Source organism: Lactuca virosa, chromosome 3 (assembly GCF_052849685.1).
Source record: "Lactuca virosa cultivar CGN04683 chromosome 3, Lactuca_virosa_CGN04683_v6, whole genome shotgun sequence".
Classification (NCBI taxonomy): Eukaryota; Viridiplantae; Streptophyta; class Magnoliopsida; order Asterales; family Asteraceae; genus Lactuca; species Lactuca virosa.
This window is the reverse complement of record NC_136428.1, coordinates 215,596,929-215,622,778: the sequence shown is the minus strand read 5'-3', so window position 1 is coordinate 215,622,778 and position 25,850 is coordinate 215,596,929.

The following is a 25,850-nucleotide window of genomic DNA, read 5'->3' as shown; positions in this document are numbered from 1 at the left end:
CCCGTTCCAGGTATTTTTCTTTTTTTAACCCAAAAGTTTAAATCCCTTGCAAAAAAAACATTATATTGGGCGTACATGGAGTGTACACCTGGTGTAAACCATTTTGATGGATTACGGATTGTGGCGAGTACGTTGAGCTTACATGTGGGTATGTCGGGTGTATTTGAGCTTGTCATAAAACCCTAAATTCGGGTTGTGACCCCTATTTAAGTTCATTAACTCTCCCTTGGACCTCCTTACAACCATCCTCCATCCCTCCTAGCCCTCATCTCGAAACCCTAATTATTGTGTGTGAGTTTTGAAGCTCTTGAGTGATATTTTAGTATTCAAGGTGGTGAAGGGAGATCCTTGAAGAGGTGGTGCTGCACTCAGGCTTTTGGATCCAAATTATTCACCTCTTTGTCATCTCTAGGAGGTATAAAGTTGAAATCTTGATGCTTACCTTGTTAGATCTTATTAGGTTGCAAGTTATATCCTTTTGTCCTAAAAACCTTGGTGTAATGAGTATGACCAACTCCAGACCATTTGAGTTGTCCTTTTAAGCATTTCTGAGTGTTTGATGACATAAAAATACAAGCTTGGTCCATTTTTCTTCCATGCAGGAGTTATGGGGTGTTAAATGGTCTTATGAGTTAGGGTTTTTGGTTCTGAGCGCCTTGTAGCCATGCAAAGGCATAATTGTTGCAACTCTATGGTTTTAGACATATATTGGAGTTAGATCTGAAGTTTGGACGTTAAGTCTTAGTGTAATAAGGCCATAATGGAAATTTTAGACATCTGAAGAGTATGTTGGGCGTAACCCAAAGTATGTCGGGCGTACTGCTGCCCAGTAAACCTTCTAAGTTGAAGTGGTTCGTTGGGTGTAAAAACACAGTACGCATAGCGTACTCCCAGAAGACCCACTTGGGCCATTTTTGGGCCTAGGGCCGTTAGGGCTTTTGCGCCTCACTTTTGGGCCATGCATGGGAATGGAGAAATGGTCTCTTTCCCTTTGTAAAATTAAATAGGTTTTGGACCGTTGATTATGGGTTAAAACCCTGATTATTAATTAGGGTTGCCTTTGGGTTTTGATTAGTATGAGGAGCCGTGTTAGCAGCAGCTCGAGTGTGTGATTCAGTCATCTTTAGTAGAAGTGAGTCTTCTCACTGTGCTTGTGGGTCGAAGGCACCAATGCCAGACCACCAAATTATTTATGTAGGGTGCTATATGTTATACCACTCTTACATGTTTGTAAGATTCGGTTGAAATAAACCCCAAGATTAGGCCCATTACTATATTATTGGGTTGAAATAGACCCCAGGGCTGGGCCCGTGAGTATATGATGGGTTGGAAAAAATCCCAAGGCTAGGCCCTGATGAGTTAATGAATCAAGTATTGAACGAATTAGAGTGTAAATTCAAAGTAAAATTGAAAGATTTGAACACCGATGTAAATATGATCTGTTTGGCTCTATTACGCTTTTGCAAATTTTACAGAGTACAATGAATATTCTGTAAAGACTTTGTTACTAAGACACTAGTAACCACTCCTATTTATAGAAGAGAAAAGCGTACAAAAAATATACTAAGGACTAAACATGAAGCTTCGAATATTATGCCCTAGTAAAATACATTACAAAAATGTTCGAAGACCCTAAATACAAACTTCGACCATTACAACATTTCGACCCTAACAATCTCCCCCTTTGTAATCAAAGTCGAAGTCTTCAGTTTGTAAGTAAAGTAATGGAGTACAGCAAAACTCTTCGAACCTCAGTATACCAAGAAATAATTTTCTTCAATTCCTTCTTGTCTCCTTCATTGTTCTTTTTGCAGTGGTTCATACGAACAATCAAGTTCGTATATTGAGATGTAGAATATCTCTCCACTTCGCTAGCTTGGAACAAAAACCGCTTCGCTTTTCCAGCTTTATCCTTTCCAGCAAAAACTATTCCAAATGGCTTTAAACATATTTCTCCATCAGCATATTTCTTTAACTCAGTCTGAGTCAACGAAGGAGCCATTGGAACTTTTACTTCCATTCCCTTTGCAGTAGCCAACTCCACATCAGTCAGTGCTAGGCACTCATAATAATTCTCAATGAAGATTTTGATGTGAGCAACTCCAAGTTTGAATTCCTCTGGATCTGTGTTTTGCAGAAAAGAAAAGGATTTGTCTTTCAGAAGCAATGCCACTTGTATAAGGTCATACAAGTTCATCAAAGGAAAATCTGCAATAGTGAATTCGCATGTTTTTCCATTTGCCCTGGCCACAACATATTTAACATTTTGAACAATGTTTTCAAAGACCACATCCTTTTTCATGCTTATCACCTTCTTGATCTTGATCAGTGACCAAACATCCTCAAGGGCTTTGCCAAGTACTGCATGAAAACGAATTTTCATATGAGTTCCTTCATCTTTTTCTTTGAAATTCCCTTCAGCTTTGAACTGAGGCATGATGAACATCATCTCATTTATAGGGAAATCCAACTGGCATGCATCAGTGTTTGTAACCACATAACTCTGTTTTGGCTTCTTATCAAATGAGTACATGTGATTAAAGGCAACCAAGGCTTCGATTGTTTCATAGTTGTAATGTTTTGCTGGATCACCTTTATTCATGCCCTTCGGATCACCAGCCCTCTGAGTCATGATGCTTTGAATAAGCCTCATTTTCTCGAGTTCAGCTTCAGCTTCAGCCTTCTTTTCTTCTTTAGATTTTTCAACCAGAATTGATTTTCCTTTGTCTTTCGAAGCAGATTTTTCAGTTACGTCTTTTAGCTTCGAACCACTTCCACCAGATTCCAAAGGTTTACCAATTACAATTCCTTTCGAAATTGTTCTTGTAATTGGTAATGTTGTTACGATTGTTGAGGTCACTGGTTGAGCAGACACAATTACTGGTTTTGTTGAAGGGATGCTAGATGGAAATACCTTGCCCACCACTTTCGCTTCTTCTTCTGTTGACTTCCTTTCTCCCCCTTGCACCCCTGTGAAAACAGGAGGGGCAGTAGTTGTGGGAAGAAGACTGGATATGCGAAATAGTGGAGCAAGTTGTTTGTTAAGTATGGCTTCGAACTGCACAAACTTCTGGGATAAAAATTCTGGAGTAATCAACGGTGATGAAACCGGTTTCGTTGAGATCTCCTTCAACTCCTTTAACAACTTGATCACACCTTCAAAATTTTCACTTTCAGACTTGGAGATTTGAGTTATTTGAGGACTCAAACCTTCGTATAGCTTGACAAATCGAGTGACAGCATCACAAATGATATCGACCTTCTGATTCAAGGACGCATAATCATGTTGAACAGATAGAATTTCCTTTTTCATGTCTTCACGAAGTTCGTGAATTTGGGAGTTAACATCCTCCCTCACTTTCTTGACTTCCTGAACAAAAAGAACATGTCGTTCTTTTGTTATGCTTCGTAGATCCTTAACTTCTCCCATAAAATCAGATCTGAGAGTTTTAACACGAAGCTCAGAATTTTGATCTGTGTAATCAACCTTTTCTAAAATAACAGACTCTGAGGCTTTCATCATTCTAGAAACTTTTTTGATTACTCTTGATTCAAACATCTTGAGCATAGAATCAACCTCCAAACTTGAAATAGATGAACCTCCGCCAAGATCAGCTTGGGATTGAATGATGGAGTTCAACTTTTGATTAAGAATTTTGTATTGCTTCATTGTCATTAACATATGATCATGAAATTCTTCTTCTTCATCATGAAACTCTAGGTCTTCGAATGTTCCACCAAACCCTTCATTATCAGTTTCAGTGGGTGAAGATGGTTTGGGTGTATCAGTGGATTGAGAGGAAAAAATGGAAGTAATTGGTTGATGGATGATATGTTCAAAGGTTGGTGAAACAGTGGTTGATGTGAGAGGAAGAGTAGATGTTGGTGTAACAGAAACCAATGATTCGAAAGGAGTAGAGATAATTGGACCTTGATCTGCATCTTTCGAACCACCTTCACCCATGTTGACATTTGCATCCATATCAGATACGTGTGTAGGGATGCCTGAAGTTCGAACCTCCTCAAAAATTGACTTGGCAATCGAAACTTCGGGTGGTATGATAACAGTCTTCTCAGGAATGGAACTTGTAATGATCGAAGTGAACTCTGGAGTTTCTGGTATTCGTTCATCCTCTTCTGTAGACTCGGTAGATAAAACAATCTTTCGAGTCTTCTTCGTCTTCTTCTTTTTCGGTTGTGACAAGTGTTTTGCCATATCTTCTGCTGCTCTTTTCTTGGATCCGGGAGAAACAGGAACAGGTACCTCACGAATTAAAACTCCTTGGTGAGTAATTTGAGGCTTGCGAATCAACTTCTGTGATGGTGACTTTCGTTTGTGAGTGTATTTCATCTTGATTCTTTGAAACATCCCTGTTTTCGAAGGAATAATCACGTTCTCTTGAGTCTCTTCCACTATTTGCTCAATCACTTGTGTTGCTTCAACTGTCACTGCAACATTTTCTGTCTTCTTCTTTGGAGATTTAGAGGATGTTGAACCCTTCGTTTTCTTTTCAGGTGAAGCAGGATCATCTTTCTTCGACTTTTTGGTCTTCTTTTCGTCGCGTGGCAACAAAATTCCCGTAGGAATAGAAGAATCGAATGTTTTTCAGATATGCAATCAAAACAGGATTCGTAGGATCCACCCTTTTAAGCATCGCGTCTGGAATCCGAGCAACGTTTGGAAATTCATCATCATTGTCAACAACTTCCTTCGGAAAGTGATAAGATTGAAAAGTAACCTTCTCTTCTTCATTTGAAACCAATATACCTTCCTTGTTGTAAAAATGTTGCAGAATTAGACTCCAGTACCTAGCACATGAAATGCCATGAACAACATTCGTATGTTCTACTCCTTTTTGGAATTCCTTCCGTAGCTGTGTAGAGTAGTCTGCTGGAAGATCATAGTATAAACCAGCCACCATGGCATAAACCTCCATCCTTCCTTTATCTAATCCAACTGTTCTTCCGGTTAAACAACGCAAAAATATCCCAAACAAAAAATTCCATACTTTTGGAAGACTAGACTTCTTAAAGTCACTTATCTTTGACAATGGGGGCTGATATCCCATTTCATTAAACATATGAATTATTTGGGAGAATTGAAATTCAACAAAAGGAGGTGTATTTGGAATGTCAAGAATCTGACAAAACAGCTTCTTGGAAAGCCTAACCTTTTTGTCATTGATTAGGTGAAAAGTAATCGAATCAGAGGCTTTGTTGTATGTGAAAAGAATCTGACAAAACAGTTTCTTGGAAAGCCAGGATACCGGAACAGAAAAGGAATTGAACATTGCTTTGGATAAAACAGAGTGTTTTAAAGAAACAATAAGCATCTTGAATTCTTCTGGACATTGAGAAAGTTCACCATCCACATAATAATTGGTAGATTGAATCTTCATAACTGGTGCAGAAGAAGTATCTTCAGTAGAAGGATCGACATGAGCAGTAGTCGCCATTGTTAGGGTTTCAAAAAGATGAAGAACAGAGAATTTAGGAAGTTTTGAGTTTTGATCGCGTAAACGTATAAAGTACTCTTGAACCTCCTTTTATATGTAACCCTAAATGATTTGAATTTGAAGCGGGATGCATTTAATGAGATCCGACGTGGCACCTTGAAAATCGGACCTGTACAGCGGAAAGGTAGCCATGCGTCAAAAAGTGTCTGTCACATCACGTAGAAAACCGGGCAGAATACCATACGTCACGTATACACAGCCTGTCATTATCCCCTTAATAGAATTGTAACCGTTAGAACCCTTCGAATGGAGGCAAGGCTCTTTCACTTTTGGGATAAAAAGCGAAGTCATTTGCCAGATGTTCGAAATCATCAGCCTGAGTTGGTATTACTCAGAACCTCAAGGATTTCGTGTGTGTAGTGTGCCAAAGAAAGTTTAGACAAGAAACAACAAAAAAATTTTAATTTTGTGATGTCAAAAATTTAATTTGACACGAAGGCAGTTAAACCCCGGGCAAAGGTTGCTTCGTTAATCATCAAGAGAGATGATCAACAGCTTGTGTATGTTCCCGTGAACTACAATCGAATACTTTTTGATAAGTATCAAAGGGCTTCTTTTAAGAATGCTTCGTGGGTAGGTTCAAAATTTCGTTACATGTCAACCTAAACATAAGGTGATAAAGTGTAACAGAAATTACTTGTATGACCAGTGTAGTCAGTGACAAGTCGGCTTTGAAAAATTTTAACATGACTAGGACATTCGAATGAAACTCACACGGAAATCATATTCATAAAAAAAAATTGTATACTGGATCTTGTTGGGTAACAAACATCGTGGGTTTCGAATGCTTGATCAAGACCACTCATTCGAAATGAATATGATTTGGAGTTTCGAACATTGGTACAGAAACAAAAGTTTCGTATATATCTGGAACAATGTTCCCCGTCAATTCCTTAATTTGTAAGATTTTTGGGTTTCACTTCCATCACGGACTCATGATGTCAGATCATAAACACAAAGTTTTTATATATCTAAGTCTCGATGGGTTTGATCAGAGACCTCTCGGATATACGTCTTTGTGTGTGATTGTGTAAGAATGTTTTGGATGAAAAAGATTGGTGTAAGACACGAAAAGTACCTCTGTTATGTTTTGGACCAAACAGGAAACTCTTAACTCATTGTGAGAAGAATAAGGTAGCTCAGAGACTAATGTGAATATAAGCCTGATTGGGAAGAAATTTTCATACGAAACATTTCATTAAGGCTTTCGTACACACACATTGAGTCATGGAGGCTTTAGACGACATGCAGCAGCATGCTTCTAGGGACAACCTAACTAATTCGAATAATGAGAAACATATCTTTACCTGACCCTAAAACTGCCTGCATTGTTCCCTCTGAATCATCATCATAATCTGCAACAAAAGTCTAAAAATAAAAATATTTTTGTTGTTTTGAATTTTTTTTTTTTAAATAAAGACCGAACAAACGAAAATCTTTTTGGATTTTTGATTTTTCGAAAAATTTAAGGACAAAACAAAAGAAAATCTTTTTGAATTTGTTGCAAACAGACGAATATTTGGCATTCCTTGAAGAGTGACAAATGTACGAATTTGAAACGTTCGAAGCGTTGACTATGAACAGTAACCATTAACTCAACGCTGAGAATAATTGACAATCATGCGAATTCGAAGCGATCGACGCGTTGACTATGAACAGTAACCACTAACTCAACACTGAAAATAAGTGACAATCATGCGAATTCAAAGCGGTCGAAGCGTTGACCATGAACAGTAACCTCTGAATGCTGAATGACTTTGTGTTATCTTTTATTCAGCGCCTCTGATTCATTCTTTTTCGCCTATCATTCTTCTTTTTCGCATGAAACAGAATTACCATCGATCATTCCAAGACCTTCTATTATTCGCATTAGAGATTTTTCATCCAAAGCTTTCGTGAATATATCAGCTAACTGATCAGTTGTTTTCACGAAATGTACTTCAATGTTTCCATCCTCCACGTGATCTTTAATGAAATGATAACGAAGAGCTATGTGTTTAGTCTTCGAATGCTGCACAGGATTATGACAAATTCTTATTGCACTTTGAGAATCACAATATAATGGAATCTTTTTCATATTAATTGCATAATCACGCAATTGACTTTGGATCCATATTATTTGCGAAGTGCAAGCAGCAGCAGCCACATATTCTGCTTCAGCTGTGGAAATTGACACACACGTTTGCTTTTTCGACTGCCAGCTGACTAATTTGCCATCAAGAAATTGACATCCTCCACTTGTGCTTTTTCGATCAAGATTACAACCACCTAAGTCTGCATCTGAGTATGCTTGAACGAAGAATCCAGTTTTCGAAGGATACCACAATCCTAACGAAATTGTGCCTTTAAGGTAACGAAAAATATTCTTCACTGCAGTAAGATGTGGTTCGCGTGGATTAGACTGATACCTAGCACAATTACACACAGAAAACATTATATCAGGTCTACTTGCTGTTAGATAAAGTAATGAACCAATCATGCTCCTATACAACGTTATATCAACAGCAGGTTTGTCCAACGATCGTGTTAGCTTTATGCCTGTTGCCATTGGTACACGAAGCTTTGTGCTATTCGTCAATCTAAACTTTTCTAACAGATTTTTCGTATATTTTTCCTGATTAATAAAAATCCCTTCTTTGTTTTGACGAATATTCAATCCAAGGAAATTATTGATTTTTCCCATCATGCTCATTTCAAATTTGCTTTTCATCAATTCTTCGAATTCTCTAGACAAAGCAGGGTCAGTCGAGCCAAAAATAATATCATCAACATAAATTTGAACAAGCATTAGATGATTCCCCACTTTCTTTCAAAATAATGTGGGATCAACTGATCCTTGTTTAAATTTAGATTGTTTCAAAAATGATGTAAGTGTTGCATACCATGCTCTTGGTGCTTGTTTCAGACCATAAACTGCCTTATCTAAAATATAAACATGATTAGGATATTCTTCGTTAATAAAACCTGGGGGTTGTTCCACATAAACTGTTTCTTCAAGCTCTCCATTGAGAAATGCACATTTCACGTCCATTTGATAAACATCAAAATCTTTGTGAGCTGCATAAGCCAAAAATATTCGAACCGCCTCGAGTCTTGCGACAGGGGCAAAAGTTTCTTCATAGTCGATTCCTTCTTGTTGTGAATATCCTTTTACAACAAGTCTGGCTTTATTTCGAATAATGTTTCCATCTTTGTCGGTTTTATTTTTAAAAATCCATTTTAACCCGACAATCGAAACATTTTCAGGTTTAGGAATTAATCTCCAAACCTTGTTTCGTTCAAATTCAGACAACTTCGATTGCATTGCAACAACCCAATTTGAGTGTTCCATTGCATTCTTAATTGTTTTTGGTTCAATTTTAGAGATGAAAACATTAAACATGCAAAATTCTTGATGAGTATTCAATACCTCATTCTTTGCACGAATTTGAGCTCTTGTCAGAACTCCCTCTTGTGGATTCCCAATAACTTGATCCTTTGGATGGTCTCTTGTCCATTTTCCATGGGTGGATATGCTGGATCAAATTCCAAAGGGGCTTCTTCGTATATTTCATCATTTTCTGAGCCTGAATTCGAACAAGCATCATCAACATTATGCTCCCCCTCAACAACATGATCCCCCTCAATTTCAACATTCAATTGTTCTTTCTCCCCCTCGAAAGAATGCTCTTCATCATCTAAAGTATTCGAATCCAATTGCTCCCCCTCCAGTGGACTATCACTCATAGTTTCGCCTTCTTGAGGAGTCGATGGTGAATCATCAGTAAGTTTTGAAAATTCTGGTATGTGATTATCAGGAGCATGAACTACAGCATCAACTGCACAATCTGAAATTCCAAAAATCAAATCATAATCAGTATCATCCATTTGTATAGATTCAGTTTCAACTTGTGTTTCTTGTAAAATTGGATGATTCGTAAATCTATGCTCATTTGATTTAACATAATAATCATCGAATGTGAGATTGAACGTTTCTTCCACTTTTCGTGTTCACTTATTTAACACTCGATATGCCACTGAATTGTGCGAATATCCAAGAAAAATTCCTTCATCAGCTTTTGCTTGAAACTTCGAAAGATGATCCTTGAGATTCATAATAAAACACCTACATCCGAAAACATGAAAAAACTTCACATTAGGTTTACGATTATTCAGAATTTCGTATGGTGTAATATTAAATCGACGATGAATGAACGATCTGTTTTGAGTAAAACATGCAGTTGAAACAGCTTCAGCCCATAGATATTGATGTAAATTCGCATATGCCAACATGGTTCTTGCTGCTTCGCATAATGAGCGATTCCTTCGTTCTACAACACCATTTTGTTGTGGTGTATATGGAGATGAAAAATTATGCGAAATTCCTTTGTCCACTAAAAATGAATCAAGAACTTTGTTCTTAAATTCAGTTCCATGATCACTCTTGATTTTTCTAACAGTCTTCTACAACATGGTTTCCATCTTTTTGATAAAGTCAATCATAATTTGTGCAACTTCAGATTTGAGCCTGAGAAAATAAACCCACGTAAATCTGGAAAAATCGTCAACAATAACTAAAATGTACCGTTTATTGTTGAGAGTTGAAACAGTCGAAGGACCACACAAATCAATATGTATCAACTCAAGAGGTGCAACTATTTTCGAATCAATTGTGATTGGATGACCTTGTTTATGTTGCTTGCCAACTTCACAAGCTGCACATAAAGAATAATTGTCAAATTTAAGTACAGGTAAACCTCTTACCAGATCTTGTACCACAAGTTTATTTATGTTTCGAAAGTTGAGATGTGAAAGTCTTCGATGCCATAACCAGCTTAAATCAGATGTAGCTTTCGAAAGAAGACATACTGTTGGTTTGCCTACAATTGGATTGATGTGATATTCGTTATTTGAAGTTCTAGACAATCTATCTTAGTGATTTTCGAATCTAATTTCTTCTGTGTCTCTAGCAATTGCATTGACAGGTTCTTAGCCTCATTGCTAGCAGATACCACAATCGAATCAAAATAAGTAACAGTTTCATTAAAAGATACTAATTCAGAATTATAAGCATGTACTGGAATATTAAAAGATTCAAGAATGTTTCGTACCTTTGTGGTCATTGGTGATTTGTCAGCTGCTTTTGATACGAAGCATCTTCCATGCACTTCGTATGTTTCCTCCTCTGATTCTTCCTCCATTTTTGCAAACATAGCTCCATGGGTTGGATTTCGCATTTCCTCATCATCTGATCCAGATGACCAGATTTGATAAGTATCATCTTCATCCTCATTCGCACCCTTTGCAACCAGAGACAAATTCTTGGCTTTCGCACGAACCTCCTCCAACTTTTCAGCATAGTACGCCTCATCCTTGACCTTATTCTTTCTCTCATCCTTCTTTCGAAGCATACAGTCATTAGCAAGGTGATTAGCACCATTTCAATAATGACAATCAATCCCAGCATCTCCCTTTAGCTTCTTCTCAGACTTTCCCTCAACAGGCTTCGAATCTTTCATTTCATCTTTCTTTTTCTCTTCCCCAGCACTTTTACTCAGAAAGTTCCCTTTTGTCTCAGACGACTTTGCCTTCGGATTGAAAGGCTTTTTGAAGAACTTTTTCACATGATTGTTTGAATAAAAGGCAACTGCCTCATCATCTGAGTTCATGATGAACCCTTCATCTTCATCCAAAGCATCTTTCTCAGCATCTTTTTCAGAGATCTTCGAAACCAAAGCTAGTGGACCTCCCAACATAGCCTTCGATTCTTCAGCTATTTCGTTCACTTCGCTTCCATGAGTCTTAAGTTGGTTGTACAAGTCATTCAATGTTGACGTATCAAAGCTCTGTTGATTCTTCACCATCATGCTCACACTACGCCATTCCTTTCGAAGTCCCATAACAAATATCAGATTGAATTCCATGGCTGATCTGGTGATACCATATCGATTACATCGATATATCAATTCATTAAGACGATCGTAATAAACTTCAATTGTTTCACCATCTTTCTGTCTGAAGTCCTTCAGCTCCACTAAACAATGCTTTACAGAATTAACTTTCGTCTTCTCACTTCCCTGAAATTTTTCCTTGAGATTGTTCCAGATTTCCTTTGCAATTGTACAACTCCTCACGTAGTTGTAAACAACTGGAGGCAAAGCTCCTCTTAGCTCTCTTACACACCTTTTCTCCAGCTTTTTCAGACGATCAGATTGATTTTCAACTTCAGAGTTTCCAGAGGAAGAACCAATTGGTTGAACATTCGATGGTGGATTGAGATTGCCAGAAATGCAATTCCACAGTTCTTCATCCAATCCATTGAGATAATCCTGCATACGATCAGCCCACTGATCGTAATACTCAGGGATGAGCATAGGAATTTTGGTGGATGATCCTAGAAGATGAGAAAATGAAGTCATGGAATTCAGATTGAATGACGCCATTGTTGTACGGAATAGATCCTTGAGAATTTTTTTTTTTTTTTTTTTGAAGAAACTTTGAGAATTTGACAACAAACTGTATGATTCAAATCACAATCACTCTTAGAACACTCGATTCAATGAATTAAGTGCAGAATCGAATCACAGACTTAGATCTAAACAAATTTTTCACTTTCAAAAAGTGCGGAAACTTTTGAATCAAAAAGTTGACTCAAAAACCTTTTGAACAAAGTGAAAATCAGATCAGATATATGATTCCTGCTCTGATACCAATTGATGAGTTAATGAATCAAGTATTGAACGAATTAGAGTGTAAATTCAAAGTAGAATTGAAAGATTTGAACACCGATGTAAATATGATATGTTTGGCTCTATTACGCTTTTGCAAATTTTACAGAGTACAATGAATATTCTGTAAAGACTTCGTTACTAAGACACTAGTAACCACTCCTATTTATAGAAGAGAAAAGCGTACAAAAAATATACTAAGGACTAAACATGAAGCTTCGAATATTATGCCCTAGTAAAATACATTACAAAAATGTTCGAAGACCCTAAATACAAACTTCGACTATTACAACATTTCGACCCTAACAGGCCTATATTTGTGTATTGGGTTGGAATATACCCCAAGGCTAGGACCAGCTGTATTTTAGGTTTGTGGTACTTTAGGGAACTCACTAAGCCATATACTTACAGTTTATGTTTATGGTTTCAGGTACTTCTGGCCCGAAAGGGAAGGGCTCGACGTGATGGCACAAAATCCTCCCCACATCATTTCCGCACTTTTTGGATATTTGTACTCTGATGTTTTGATATTGTATTTTGTGATTGACTTACAGATGTATGTCATACACTTTTATAGCAGTATACAATTAACAACTAAACCTAGCATAACCCTAGTGTAATTTGAAATTACCAAGCATAGAGTTATATACCTTTTGATTTGTTGTAGTAAACAAATCACTTCAATCTTCTTGTAGGGTAGGTCTTAGAAAGCTTAGCACCAAAATGACGATGCCTGTAATGGCTCACACCCAAACCCTAGAACTAGAAGACAATAGTACAGAGAGAGAGAGAGAGAGAGAGAGAGGAGAATTTTGGCCAAGGTATCCTTCTTGGAAGAGTATAAACGAACTTGAGATCCCAGGGGGTCTTATTTATAGTTTAGATAACTTAAGGACAAAGCAATATTTGAATGATTAATTAATAGATTTAATCATAATTCAAATCATTTGATTATTATCATCCAGGAGGCTTCTGGAAATCCTGAAAAGGCTCCCAAAACCGTCCACCTTGATTGTAGGTTCTAGAATTGCCTTTTCTTGGTCAACTATAAACAATTACAATTGACCCCCTGCACCGTCAGATAATTCCAATTAATCCCAAATTAATTCTAGGTTAATTATGATTAATAATTAATTAATTCTAATTGATTTCTTATTAATTTATTAACCTTATAAATTAATAAATCAATTGTCTATTTCCAATTAATATATTAATCATAATATATTAACAAATCATTTATTACACTTTATTAATCATATAATAAACAAATAAAAGTACATCCTTTCTCTATCTAAATGTCATTATAACTGAGTTCTAGTTATGAGGGAAACCCATAAAAGTCTTTGCTTTTAATTACAAGAATATACCAATTTAGTTATTGTCTTAGACACCTTAATCCAATAGTCTCCCACTTGGATAAGTCAATTAATACAATTGCAAGTATAAACTTTGAACTAAATAGCAAAGAGTGCTTTCCAAAGCCCTTGCCAAACTCTGATTCAAATCAAATATTAGCCCTAATATAAGTGATCAACTATTCCTTCGTTCTACAAGATATCGTATGGATGCGAGACATGGATTAGAATAAATCTCATAATCCAAGATTCTATTTCTCGATTTCATGATTTTTGAAGACTGGATTCATACTACTAATTGAAAACATCAATTTAGTTAGGGCCCAGCCATGCACTTCAGATGTCGGCAACAAATCATCGAGGGGCGCAAAAATATCGCTTATCCTGTAAAGGCAAATGGAACAAATTACATTGACTATATAGTCATACATTTTACTGACCAAAATCATGCATGGAATTACTCTTTGTATACCCAGTTAGGAGATGCGTTTAGGTAAACCAATGCACAACTTATTCGTAAACTACGAACTATATATCTCCACTTAAGAATAGTAGATATTATAATCTTAGAATTACTCATGATAAAATCCATGAAGTAATCTCCAAGCACAGGTTTATCCACTACTTAAAATCTCTATTTTCAAAGTACTCATGAATATCGTAGCAATTTCAATTGCAATGTCTTAACCTCAATCGACAATCTACAATCAATTCATGACAGTCTTAATTCACTACTTACTTCCAAAAGTACGAGCGACTGTGGAATTTTGAATCATATTCAAATTACTCAGGGAAGTAAATATGCAAAGTGAAACGCAATAATAAATTAATTAGCTATGGTTCCAAACTTACTGAATATAAATAATTCCTATTATTTATCACCATAGTAATTACGAATTTATTCATTGTATAATGTTTCGAGAAATCAACTAACCACTTTAGTTAGATAACATCAGTCAGCCTATGTTATGAACATGCATATTATGCCTCTCTATGGTCCTTCCTTTGTGAATATATCCACTGGACACTATTCCAATGATACACATTTCACAATTCCAAATTCTTATCATTACATAAGATGTAGTGGAATTCCAACTTTACATGCATTGACCTTCTGTGATGTCGAGGTTCTAAAGTGACAAAGACTGAGTCGTCGATATAACAGAATGTTCCACCTAGATTTAAAGATTCATACATTCCCATCCATGTGGATTTATCATTTCCAACCTATAGCCATAAGACAAGGCTTAAGAAAAACCAAATTCAAAATAATTTTTCCTTCAAGGACTGAACTGTGCTCTTAAATTTCTTGCATTCTGGCAACACAAGAGCCCACTGATGCTTCAATGTTTTTAGTAGCTCACCCATATTGATCAGTGTACTTTCACTAACCAACGTGCTTAGCTTTTTGTAGTTAAAGGAAGAACATAGAACTCATAAGCATTAACATCTCAATTGGAAGTGCACAGATATATGTCAATTAAACACAACATGTTATCAACCTCAGGTCATGGGCAAGTGATAACTAAAAGGATCATTGTCGTTTGAATCTTGCAACTTAAGATCAACATGACTCCTACTAACTTCTTGACATATAAGTTTTTTCTCTAGGAACATTTCTTGACGAGATAAAACAAATATTCAAAAGTTTGTGTGGATTTCCGACAAGAAAATACTTCATAGAATAGGAATCAGTTTATCTTTTGTTTCTCGAACAACAAAAACTATCAAAACTCTAAGTATCATGTACTAAAGTAATAACACATTATTACTCCACATATTTCGAGTTGTTATCATCCTGATTAGTTTTGAAATGAGTTTCAAGATATGATTTATAGTTACTAGATCATGGCTCTAAAACTAGGTTGGAACAAAGTATGACTCATCTATGATCGAACCATTTCCAATAATGTTTGATTCCTCTTCTTAGTCATACAATCGCACTAAAATGTTCTTAGAGTATTAATTGTGATACAATTCCAAAATTACTAAGATGATCATAAAACATGATACTAAAGTACTCTCATTTCTTTTCATATTGAAGAATCTTTTATCTTTCTGCCTAATATATTTTTCTATTCATTATGCTACACTTTGAATCTATTCAAAAGTATCAGAATGCGGTTTAATCTTATAAACACAATAATATTTACTAAAGCATCAATAAATCATGACGAAGAAAGTTGTTGTCCCTTGTGGTGGATCTGAAGTGTCCATATCAACATGTACTAAATCCATTAGTCATTCACTTGCCTCACATAAGCATGTGAACAATGTATTAAGTCATAATTTTCTAATGAACAAGATTCTCATATATTATACAATATGACTTGTACAACACCAAGTATCTGTCCATTTGGTGATGAGATTTGTTTTCACTTGGTCAATCATGAAAATACCACAAGCGATATGATAAGAATCAAATCCACAATTGTAACAATCGAGAATTTTCCGTCATTAATTGTTACTAGGAGTTGGTTTCGACTCATAGAGACAAAAAAATTCCCATATTGAAGGATAATATGGAAAGTTGAGTCGAAAATAAAGTAATAAAAAAAGTTAAAATGGTTAGCTTATTTGGAGAATACGTGACCTAATGATCCCAAAAATTAAAAGCGTCGAGAAAATCTAACTCTAATTGGAAGAGCTATGATTTATGACAAATAAAAACCAACCACATTAGTAACGCTATTAACGTCAAAAATAGTAAAATAAGAGAACGGTTTAGTTTCGGCTAACATTACAAAAAAGAAATTTGTAGTAAAGCATGAGATCAGAACTTAAAAATAAAGAAGGAAAAAAATGGAAGTCATATGAAGGAGATACGATTTTTATAAGATATAAAACTGTGGGTTAAAAATGAAAGTTAAAATTAGAAGATGCAACCTAAAGGAAAGTTGTAGTTCTAGAAAAGAACAACAAAAATATATAAAGAATGTAAGAAACAAAGTTCAATGAAGAAAATATGAATTTTTAAAAAGAATTAAAGGGTGCTCGTCAATGTGTGCGCCATGCCGTCACGCACATCTGACCCCCAGATTCGTTAGAGAATTGGAAACGTGGACCACCAGAAGGGTGACACGTGGCAAGATTTGGATGGGCCACGAAGCAAGTCCACACCGCATAACAAAGTGCCCGATACACACCATCACTATAAATAGGGGTGGTTGCTTCGTGGTTTTTCATCTTAAACCAACCTCCAAACCCTCTATCTCTTTATACTTCAACACCCTCTCGATGGTAAGAAACTCCGTTTGCAACAATTCAGGCGCTTCTCGATACGCAATTAGAGTTAGTTCATGACCCCTATTTTAATATTTTAAAATGTTTTTAGGGGAATACATGCTTAACAAATGATTTTATAAAATATTTATCTTATAAATATCAAGTCATTTTATTATAAGCACTATACCTTAGGATAGTATAATTGTAGATACTATGCCTAGATTTAAATTATGATCTGTCTCTAAAAGATATGATGCTCGATGATCTAGGAGTATGTAATATCTAGATGTTTTAATGGCCAAATCCCTAGGAAACTATAAGTACCTAGGATTTATGCTAGACAAGATTTAGGATATCCAATGTATTTAATTGTTACGCTGCCCAAATATCCTGTTAAAATAACCATAATTAGCATATATATATATATATATATATATATATATATATATATATGACAATTTATATATATCAGATAATTATGAGATCATAACTATAATTATCTATATATATATATATATATATATATATATATATATATATATATATATATATATATATATATATATATATATATATATATATGACAATTTATATATATCAGATAATTATGAGATCATAACTATAATTATCAAATATATATCTATATCTATATCAATATATATATATATATATATATATATATATATATATATATATATATATATATAATCATTTGATGATATATACCTGGAAGATGTATATACAAAGATAAAAGATAAAAGCTTATGGTTAATACGTAAGTGAGTTGGTTATTCATACAAAAGTCATGATTAAATTCGGCATATCCCCAATACCTATAATCATTAATCTAGTAAGATCTAGGAAGTTATGTATAGATCTATACGGGGACATGACAACCCCACCTGCGATTTCTAGCTACAATCCAGACATCATACATTCCATATAAGTTACTATTCGACGTCCGATGAAGCGTCGTGATCAGGAGTACATTTACGGTCATAGGGTTGATTGTAGGGGCTCACTTTAATATATTAAAAATTGCTTTAGAGCTTAGATTACCATTAGGGACACCATATATGGTAATTAAAATACGTTAGGATCGTCAGAAATCCTTGAAAGATAGTAAATTAGGATTAACAAAAGACAATCCAAATTAAAATACATTAGGATTGTTAGATATCATGAAAAGATAGTCATTTAAGATAAATAAAAGATATCATAAAAGATAGAAGAGTATTTAAATAAGAAAGGTTTTCACTAAAGAAAAGTATTCTTAAAAGGAATTCAAAAATTCGCTATAAAAACTCGTGCACTCACCAACATTATGTTGACTTTCAAAATGCATGTATTCTCAGGTGAATAGGATTGGGGCTCTTTATACCGTCACACTGCTTGGTAATTAAAATACATTAGGATCGTCAGAAATCCTTGAAATATAGTAAATTAGGATTAACAAAAGACAATCCTAATTAAAATACATTAGGATTGTTAGATATCCTGAAAAGATAGTCATTTAAGATAAATAAAATATATCATAAAAGATAGAAGAGTATATAAATAAGAAAGGTTTTCACTAAAGGAAAGCATTCTTAAAAGGAATTCAAAAATTCGATATAAAAACTCGTGCACTCACCAACATTATGTTGACTTTCAAAATGCATGTATTCTCAGGTGAATAGGATTGGCGCTCTTTATACCGTCACACTGCTCGGTGTTTCCGCCAAAGGCCGGGCAGGGGGTGTGACAAAGATGGTATCAGAGCATAGATTTAGCTATAGCGAATTAGTATTTCCTTAAGAATAGCAACTTAGTATTTCTTTAGGAATTACAACTATAGCTTAGGTCAAATACTATGATTGGGTTTGTCCACAAACCTATAACTAAAAATTTTATACCATAAAGTTTCCTACTAATAGATTATGTATTGGAAAGGGGACTAGGCTGGAACTGTCGCGGTGGGCTGCTGGGTTTCAGAACAACTATATGCCAAAATGATCCTACCCACCAACTTTTTCCTACCTGGCCGATCCATACATAGTCTAGAGGTAAAAAAAATGAACCACCAATCACCATTAAACGCAACACATAAAGTTAAATATCTAGGAAATTCAATATGTAAAAGTTGAGTCACTCCTAAGCATAGCCTTATCAACTATGTTTAATCTTGACTGAACCAATACAACATCTGAATTGGGATAGACAAAAATGAAGCATAAAAACCATAAATATATAAATAGAATATGTCAGATACATCATAAATATCACAATGCAAAATAAAAACTCACAAATCTACTCCTCGCGGCCCTCCGAATCTGTCTCGGTCTCTTCGTCATCGTCATCGTCATCGTAATTACCATTAGTATCTATAGGATTTCTGCCTGAAGGACTAGCACCATCGAAACCAGTGCTACGTGGCTGAGAAGGAGGTGGTACATTGGTATCCGCACTAGTAAAGGGCGGATGGTCCATCCCCAGATGCTCCATCACTGTGACAAGCGAAACCATCATCCAAAGGCGCTCCTCCTGTGGCTATGAGACCCCGCGTCACGTCATCAAGAGTAGGCTCCGTACGATCAGAATTCATTTGCCTAGGTCTCTGACGCCTCACAAAGGGAGGCTCAGGAATGACCTCTGGCTCCACCTGCTGAATCGGATCGATGATGTCATCCTCGGATATCATCCAAGGCTGTCTGCCTCCCTAGTCAGCACCTGTATCTTTTCGAGAGCAGTATTACTTAGCTTCCGGATAGGTATAGGAACCATCCCACTAGTATCAACCCCATAGGATAGGGCTAATCTAGTAACCTAGTGACCCCCACAAATCCTGCTCGAGGATGTGGTACCTAGAGTCATATTAGACAGGTAAAGAGCAAGGGAGAAAGGAAGATGAAGATGAACCTCCATCTAAGTGAGGCACCACGTGTATAAAAGGTCACCAGAAGGAACCTTGTCACACTCCTGTCTGCGAAAAATGGTGGATGAGACCAATCGGTGAAGCAACTGATAGATAGGAGAACAGAAGGCACTCTCCTTGGTCACCTGAGAGACATAGGTCCCTCGAGCAACTGTGGAGGAGCAGTGATACAGCTATCCAAAAATGCATAAAAATGTTGACTCAAAGTCTCCTCATCAGTGTAAATCCCTAGACACCTCCCGAGATCGATGAGGTTGCAGGAGCGGGATACGGCTCCCAGGAAAAAAGCAAACACTAATCGATCAACCCAGATCCTTAAATCCATGTCGAAGCTGACTGTCGAAAAGAACTCCCAATAGAGCTCATGCTAGATCACCTCTTGAATCCCAATAAACCACCGCTATCCGTAGCAGAAGAAAAGATCGAGACCGCTATCATCCCGAAGTGATCGGGTGAGGAATGGTACTAGTGTTGGATAAGGTGTCTAAGTCCATAACTATTTCTGGTATGTACTTGACCCGACCCGGCATGGTCCATTTGGGTTGCATGGCACCATGCAATTGGATAAACTAAAATAAGAGAAATAACACTTATGGTTTATTAATATATTATAAGTTCTAATATATTAATAATATTATTTAATTAGTTTGATCAAGAATTAATTTAGAATTAATTAAGTGATCAAAAGATAACTAATTAAATATATGGGTAGATTATGTAAATCTTCCATATCTTATATAGTGGGCTAAGAGGCTCCATGGATTATCAAGTTGGGTTCCACCCATAGGATGCTCCATGGATGCTCCATGGGAGTTACAAACCCATGGGTCATGGAAATGAAGAGTCATGACACATTAGGGTTTACATGGTGTAACCCTAGATGTGTCAACACTATATAAGAAACCCATTCTCCACCAAAATTGGCTACACATAAGAAACAAGAGGGTTAGGCCGATTTTAGAAGTGTGTATTCTCTCTAAAGTCATTCCAAAAGCATTTGGTGTTGTGTGAAGCATTTGAGGCATCACACTTGGGGTGCTAGGCTCACAAGGTTTCAAGGATCATAAGCAACAACAAGGTAAGTTATTCTATCTTTCATGCAAGTTAAAATTTGTTCCCCATGTATGCTAGATAGGAATATAACCTTGGAATTCAACTTTGCATGATAATTAGACAAACCTAGATCCAAGGTTATTAGGGTTGCATGTACACTTAGGAAGTGTTAGAATGCTCAAAATCCATCAGTGGTATCAGAGCCTAGGTTTGTTTGTTGTTTTTTTTTTTTTTTGTGCAAACAGCTTGAAAAAAAAATCGTTTTTTCTGTTTTCTGCTCGTATGAAAGTTTGCACATTTGTTGCTGGAAATGGACTAGAAACATTACCCTAAACTGTTTTGATGTTTTAAAGCTTGTTTTAGATGGTGTAATGTTTATGCTAATCCATTTACAATGGCAATTATTAAAATTACAAGTTTTTTTTAAGTGTAATTTTTTATCCTTGAAAGTGTTCATATTCATGTTCTTGAACTTATGAAGATTAGATGATCATAGGAATTGTTTGTAACCTTCATGGAAGTTTAATTCATGATCATAATGTGTTTTAATGGAGTCCATAACTTGTCCTCAAGTTATGGAAAACCAAAAGTCTCACTTTTATTAAAGCCATTAAAAGAACACAAGAGTTATAAAAATGAAGAGTCTTCATTTTTATTACTCAATTAATTCATAAGTTATAAGAAATGAAAAGTTTTGGAAGTTTACAAAACTTGCCCTCAAGTTTTGGAACATGTAAAGTCTTGATTAAAACTTTAGTTCCAACCCTTAGAATTTTAAAAGTTAAAATTCAACCCTTATACTTTATAATATTATAAGTTACTAATATATATATGTATAACGTCAAGTCGTCTTACCGCTAGTACGCCTCATTCACGAAGCCGGTCTATAAGGGGGTATAAGGTTGTTGCCTATAAAATGGCAACTTAATGGGTGTCCACTCTCACCCACCGCTTCCTTGATCGATGGAGGGTCGTTAGCCGAACGGGTAAAACAAGGACTTATAAATTCTCATTAAAAGTATGATGAATATTATAAAGTAACTAAATGCTTTTATTAAATTCCCAATCTTAGTTACTTTAGGAAAATGTGAATAAGGTGCTAATCCATGAAATTACACTTTACACTTTGTTTAAGTCGTTGGTGGAGCGTGTGTGGTTAACCGGCACACTAACTTGGACTTAACAAGGTAGGTAAAGGGTGACTTAAGGTTTACCATAGCATCGGTGGAGCGTGTGTGGTTTACCGGCACATCGATTGAGTGATAAACCTTGAGGGTACCAAGTGATTTGCATGGTTACCTCACACCTCGTTTTGTGATCCTCGGTATCCCAGTCACAAAACTTGGAGGGCACACTCGATATTGAAACATGCCTTTGAAAAGTTCATTGAATCTCAAAAGAATCTAGGAATTTCTAAGAACCAATTAAAAACCTAATATTTATATTTCGTTTTTCATGGTGGAAATTGGTGAATCGTCATTCACCTACCTTTCAAATATGTTATAGCTTGGATTACGGCATACCTCTTCTAAGTTATAATATATTGTGATTGGATCCTAGCCTTAATATTACATTTGGGTGTTTTATTAAGGACTCTCTTAATATCTAAACTAATCTTGTCCTCTTCTTTCAGATGTCTTCAAACAATGCTGCTTCTGGCTCTAATCCTAATGGCTCCTTTACCCTTATGAACTTGTGTGGGAAAGTCACTTTTGATGGATCCAACTTCAATGAATGGATCAGAAACATCAGGATGATTACCCGCTACGAGGACAAAGAATATGTCCTTGACAAGGAGCTTAAGGAGATTGATGAGACCACTGCAACTCCCCAGAAGATCGCTGACTTTTGGGCACATGAAAGGGATGCTACAAAAGTGGCATGCATCATGTTGGCCACCATGACAGCGGAACTCCAAAAGTCCTATGAGGACTTCTACCCTTTCGAAATGCACCAAGATCTGATGGAAAGATACCATCAAAGTGCAAGACAGGAGAGGTATGAAATCATATGCTCTATCATAACAACCATGATGAAGGACGGGGAATCTGTCACGAGCCACATGCAGAAAATGCAAAGGTATGTGGATCGGTTGCTGAAGCTTAATGTGAACTTCCCTGAGGAGCTTGCAATAGATATCATTTTGCACTCCTTACCATCGTGCTATGATCAATTCCGCATGACATATCACATGAATAAGGAAGAGGTCACACTCAGCAAACTTCAGGGACTCCTCAAGACCGCAGAAACAGGTCTTAAGGGTAAGTCGGTTGTTAACACTCCTACTCCAAACTCCGCCCCGGTTTTGGCAATCGGGAAAGGTAGAGGGAAGAAGAGGAAGAGCTCTTCGAAGGGTACCAAGGCTAGGACCCTTGATGGCTCTTCTTCAAGTGGAACCAAGAAAGGTTTTGTCACTCCTTCTTCTAACCCTAAAGAGGCTGAATGCTTCTATTGCCATGAAAAGTCACATTGGAAGCGGAACTGCCCAAAGTACCAGCAAGATGTGAAGGATGGGAAAGTTAAACCCAACCATGCAGGTATTTACACTATCTTATCTAATAACTCACCCCATTCTAACTCTTGGGTCCTGGATACCGGTTGTGGTATTCATATATGTTCTGATTTGCAGGGACTAAGAAGAAGTGAGAATGTGGAGCATGGAAGAATAAACTTAATCATGGGGAATAGGAAAGCTTTACCTGTCACCAAGATTGGAGTTTATACTTTATCGCTAAGTAGTGGGTTTAGTTTAGATTTGAATAAATGTTGTTATTCGCCAGAAATGGCAAGAAATATTATTTCCTTTCATGCATTGTATAAACAAGGTTTCACCTTTTCATTTGATAATGAAGTTGGTTCGATTAATGCTTTCTTTAATAATGTTCTTTATTTTAAAGCATTACCTTGTGATGGTGTGTATGAAACTGTATCTGTGGTTGATAACTTAGGAAATAATGTATTGTGTATTGATTCTGTTAATGATAATAACTTGGATAAAGCATCATTATGGCATTGTTGTCTTGGACATATAAGCAAGAAACGCATAGGCCAACTCCAAAAGGATGGAGTATTGGAGTCATTTGACCTAAAGTCAGATGATAGTTGCGAATCATGCTTACTTGGAAAAATAACAAAGTCAACCTTCACAGGTTCTTGTGAGAGGGGTGAAGGTTTGTTGGATCTTATACACACGGATGTGTGTGGGCCCTTCAAACAAGCCACAACGGATGCTAATCGTTATTATTTGACTTTTACTGATGATTACAGTAGATATGGATATGTCTACTTAATCAAGCATAAGTCAGAGACTTTTGAGAGGTTTAAAGAGTTTAAACAGGAAGTCGAGAATCAATTGGGCAGGAACATTAAGATGCTTTGATCCGATCGAGGTGGTGAGTATCTTAGTTCAGAGTTCCTCGACTATCTTAGGGAATGTGGGATTGTCTCACAATTGACACCTCCCAGGACACCGCAGTTGAATGGTGTAGCTGAGAGGCGTAATCGAACCTTGTTGGATATGGTTCGTACCATGATGAGTCGAGCTTCGCTACCAATCTCATTTTGGGGGTATGCCTTAGAGACTGCCGCCCATATCCTTAATCTAGTTCCCACAAAGAAAGTTGCCAAAACTCCTCATGAAATGTGGACTGGTAAAGTACCCAAACTAGACCACATTAAGATTTGGGGTTGCGAGGCTTTCGTGACGCGAGACTCATGATAAGCTCGAACCTCGAAGTGAGAGGTGTATTTTCATCGGCTACCCACAGAAATCCTTTGGTTACCTCTTCTACAGACCTAGTGAGAATGTGGTCTTTGTAGCTAGGAGGGCTTTCTTTCGAGAGAGAGAGTTCATAAGCCAAGGAGACAGTGGGAGGCAAGTTGACCTTGAAGAAATTCAAGAGTCAAGTGGTGAAGGAACTTCAAACCCTAGCACTCAACTTGAGGAGGAAACTCCTGTTGAGCCAATTGACAAGTCTGTACCTCTGAGGCATTCCACAAGGGTTAGGAATGCACCTGAGCATTACTATGGATTCCATATTACTGCGGAAGGTGATACACTTATCAGTGATGAGACACTGATAGGTCTGGATGAACCTAACAGTTACGCGGAAGCCATGGCAGGCCCTGAGTCAGCCAAGTGGAAAGAGACAATGGACAGCGAGATACAGTCCATGTATGACAATCAAGTTTGGAACTTGGTTGAGAATGTACCAGGTCGTAAGTGTTGGGTTATGAGCATTCTAACACTCCTAAGTGTACATGCAACCCTAAATACCTTGGATCTATGTTTTCTCTATTATACATACAATTATGAACATCCAAGGTATTATCCTAATCTAGCATACAAAATAATAAATATAACAAGATAGAATACATACCTCTTTGATGTAGAATGTCTTCATGAAGCTTGAGTGCCTAGTGCCCCAAGTGTGACACCTCAAATGGTTCACACAACACCAAATACACTTGGAATAACTTGAGAGAAACTTGAACACTCCTTGAAATCGTCTAGCCCTCACACTCACACATTAGTGCACGATTTCTTGAGCCATGGGATTCTTTTATATGGTGGCTATTAGGGTTACACCATGTAACTCATAACTTTACCCATTCCTTATGCTCCATGGATTTTAACCTCCATGGAGTATCCATGGGTCACCCCATGGACTTACTCCAACATAAGGAATCTTGGATCACAAGCCCACATATATAAGAATGAATGATTTACACAATCAACCCATATATTTAATTAGTCTCCTTTTGATCACTTAATTAATTCCAAATTAATTCTTGATCAATACTAATTAAATAACCTTATTAATATATTAGAACTTATAATATATTAACCAACCTTACGTGTTATTTCTCTCATTATAGTCTATCCAAATGCATGATGCCATGCAACCCAAATGGACCATGCCAGGTCGGGTCAAGTCTTACCAATTATAGTTATGGACTTAGACATTAATCCAACAGTCTCCCACTTGGATAAGTCTAAAACTATTATTGCGTATGACTTCAGGAACCGATCAGCAATCGTAGCTCTCAAAAGCTTCTGTCGAACTCTGACCTTGTCGAT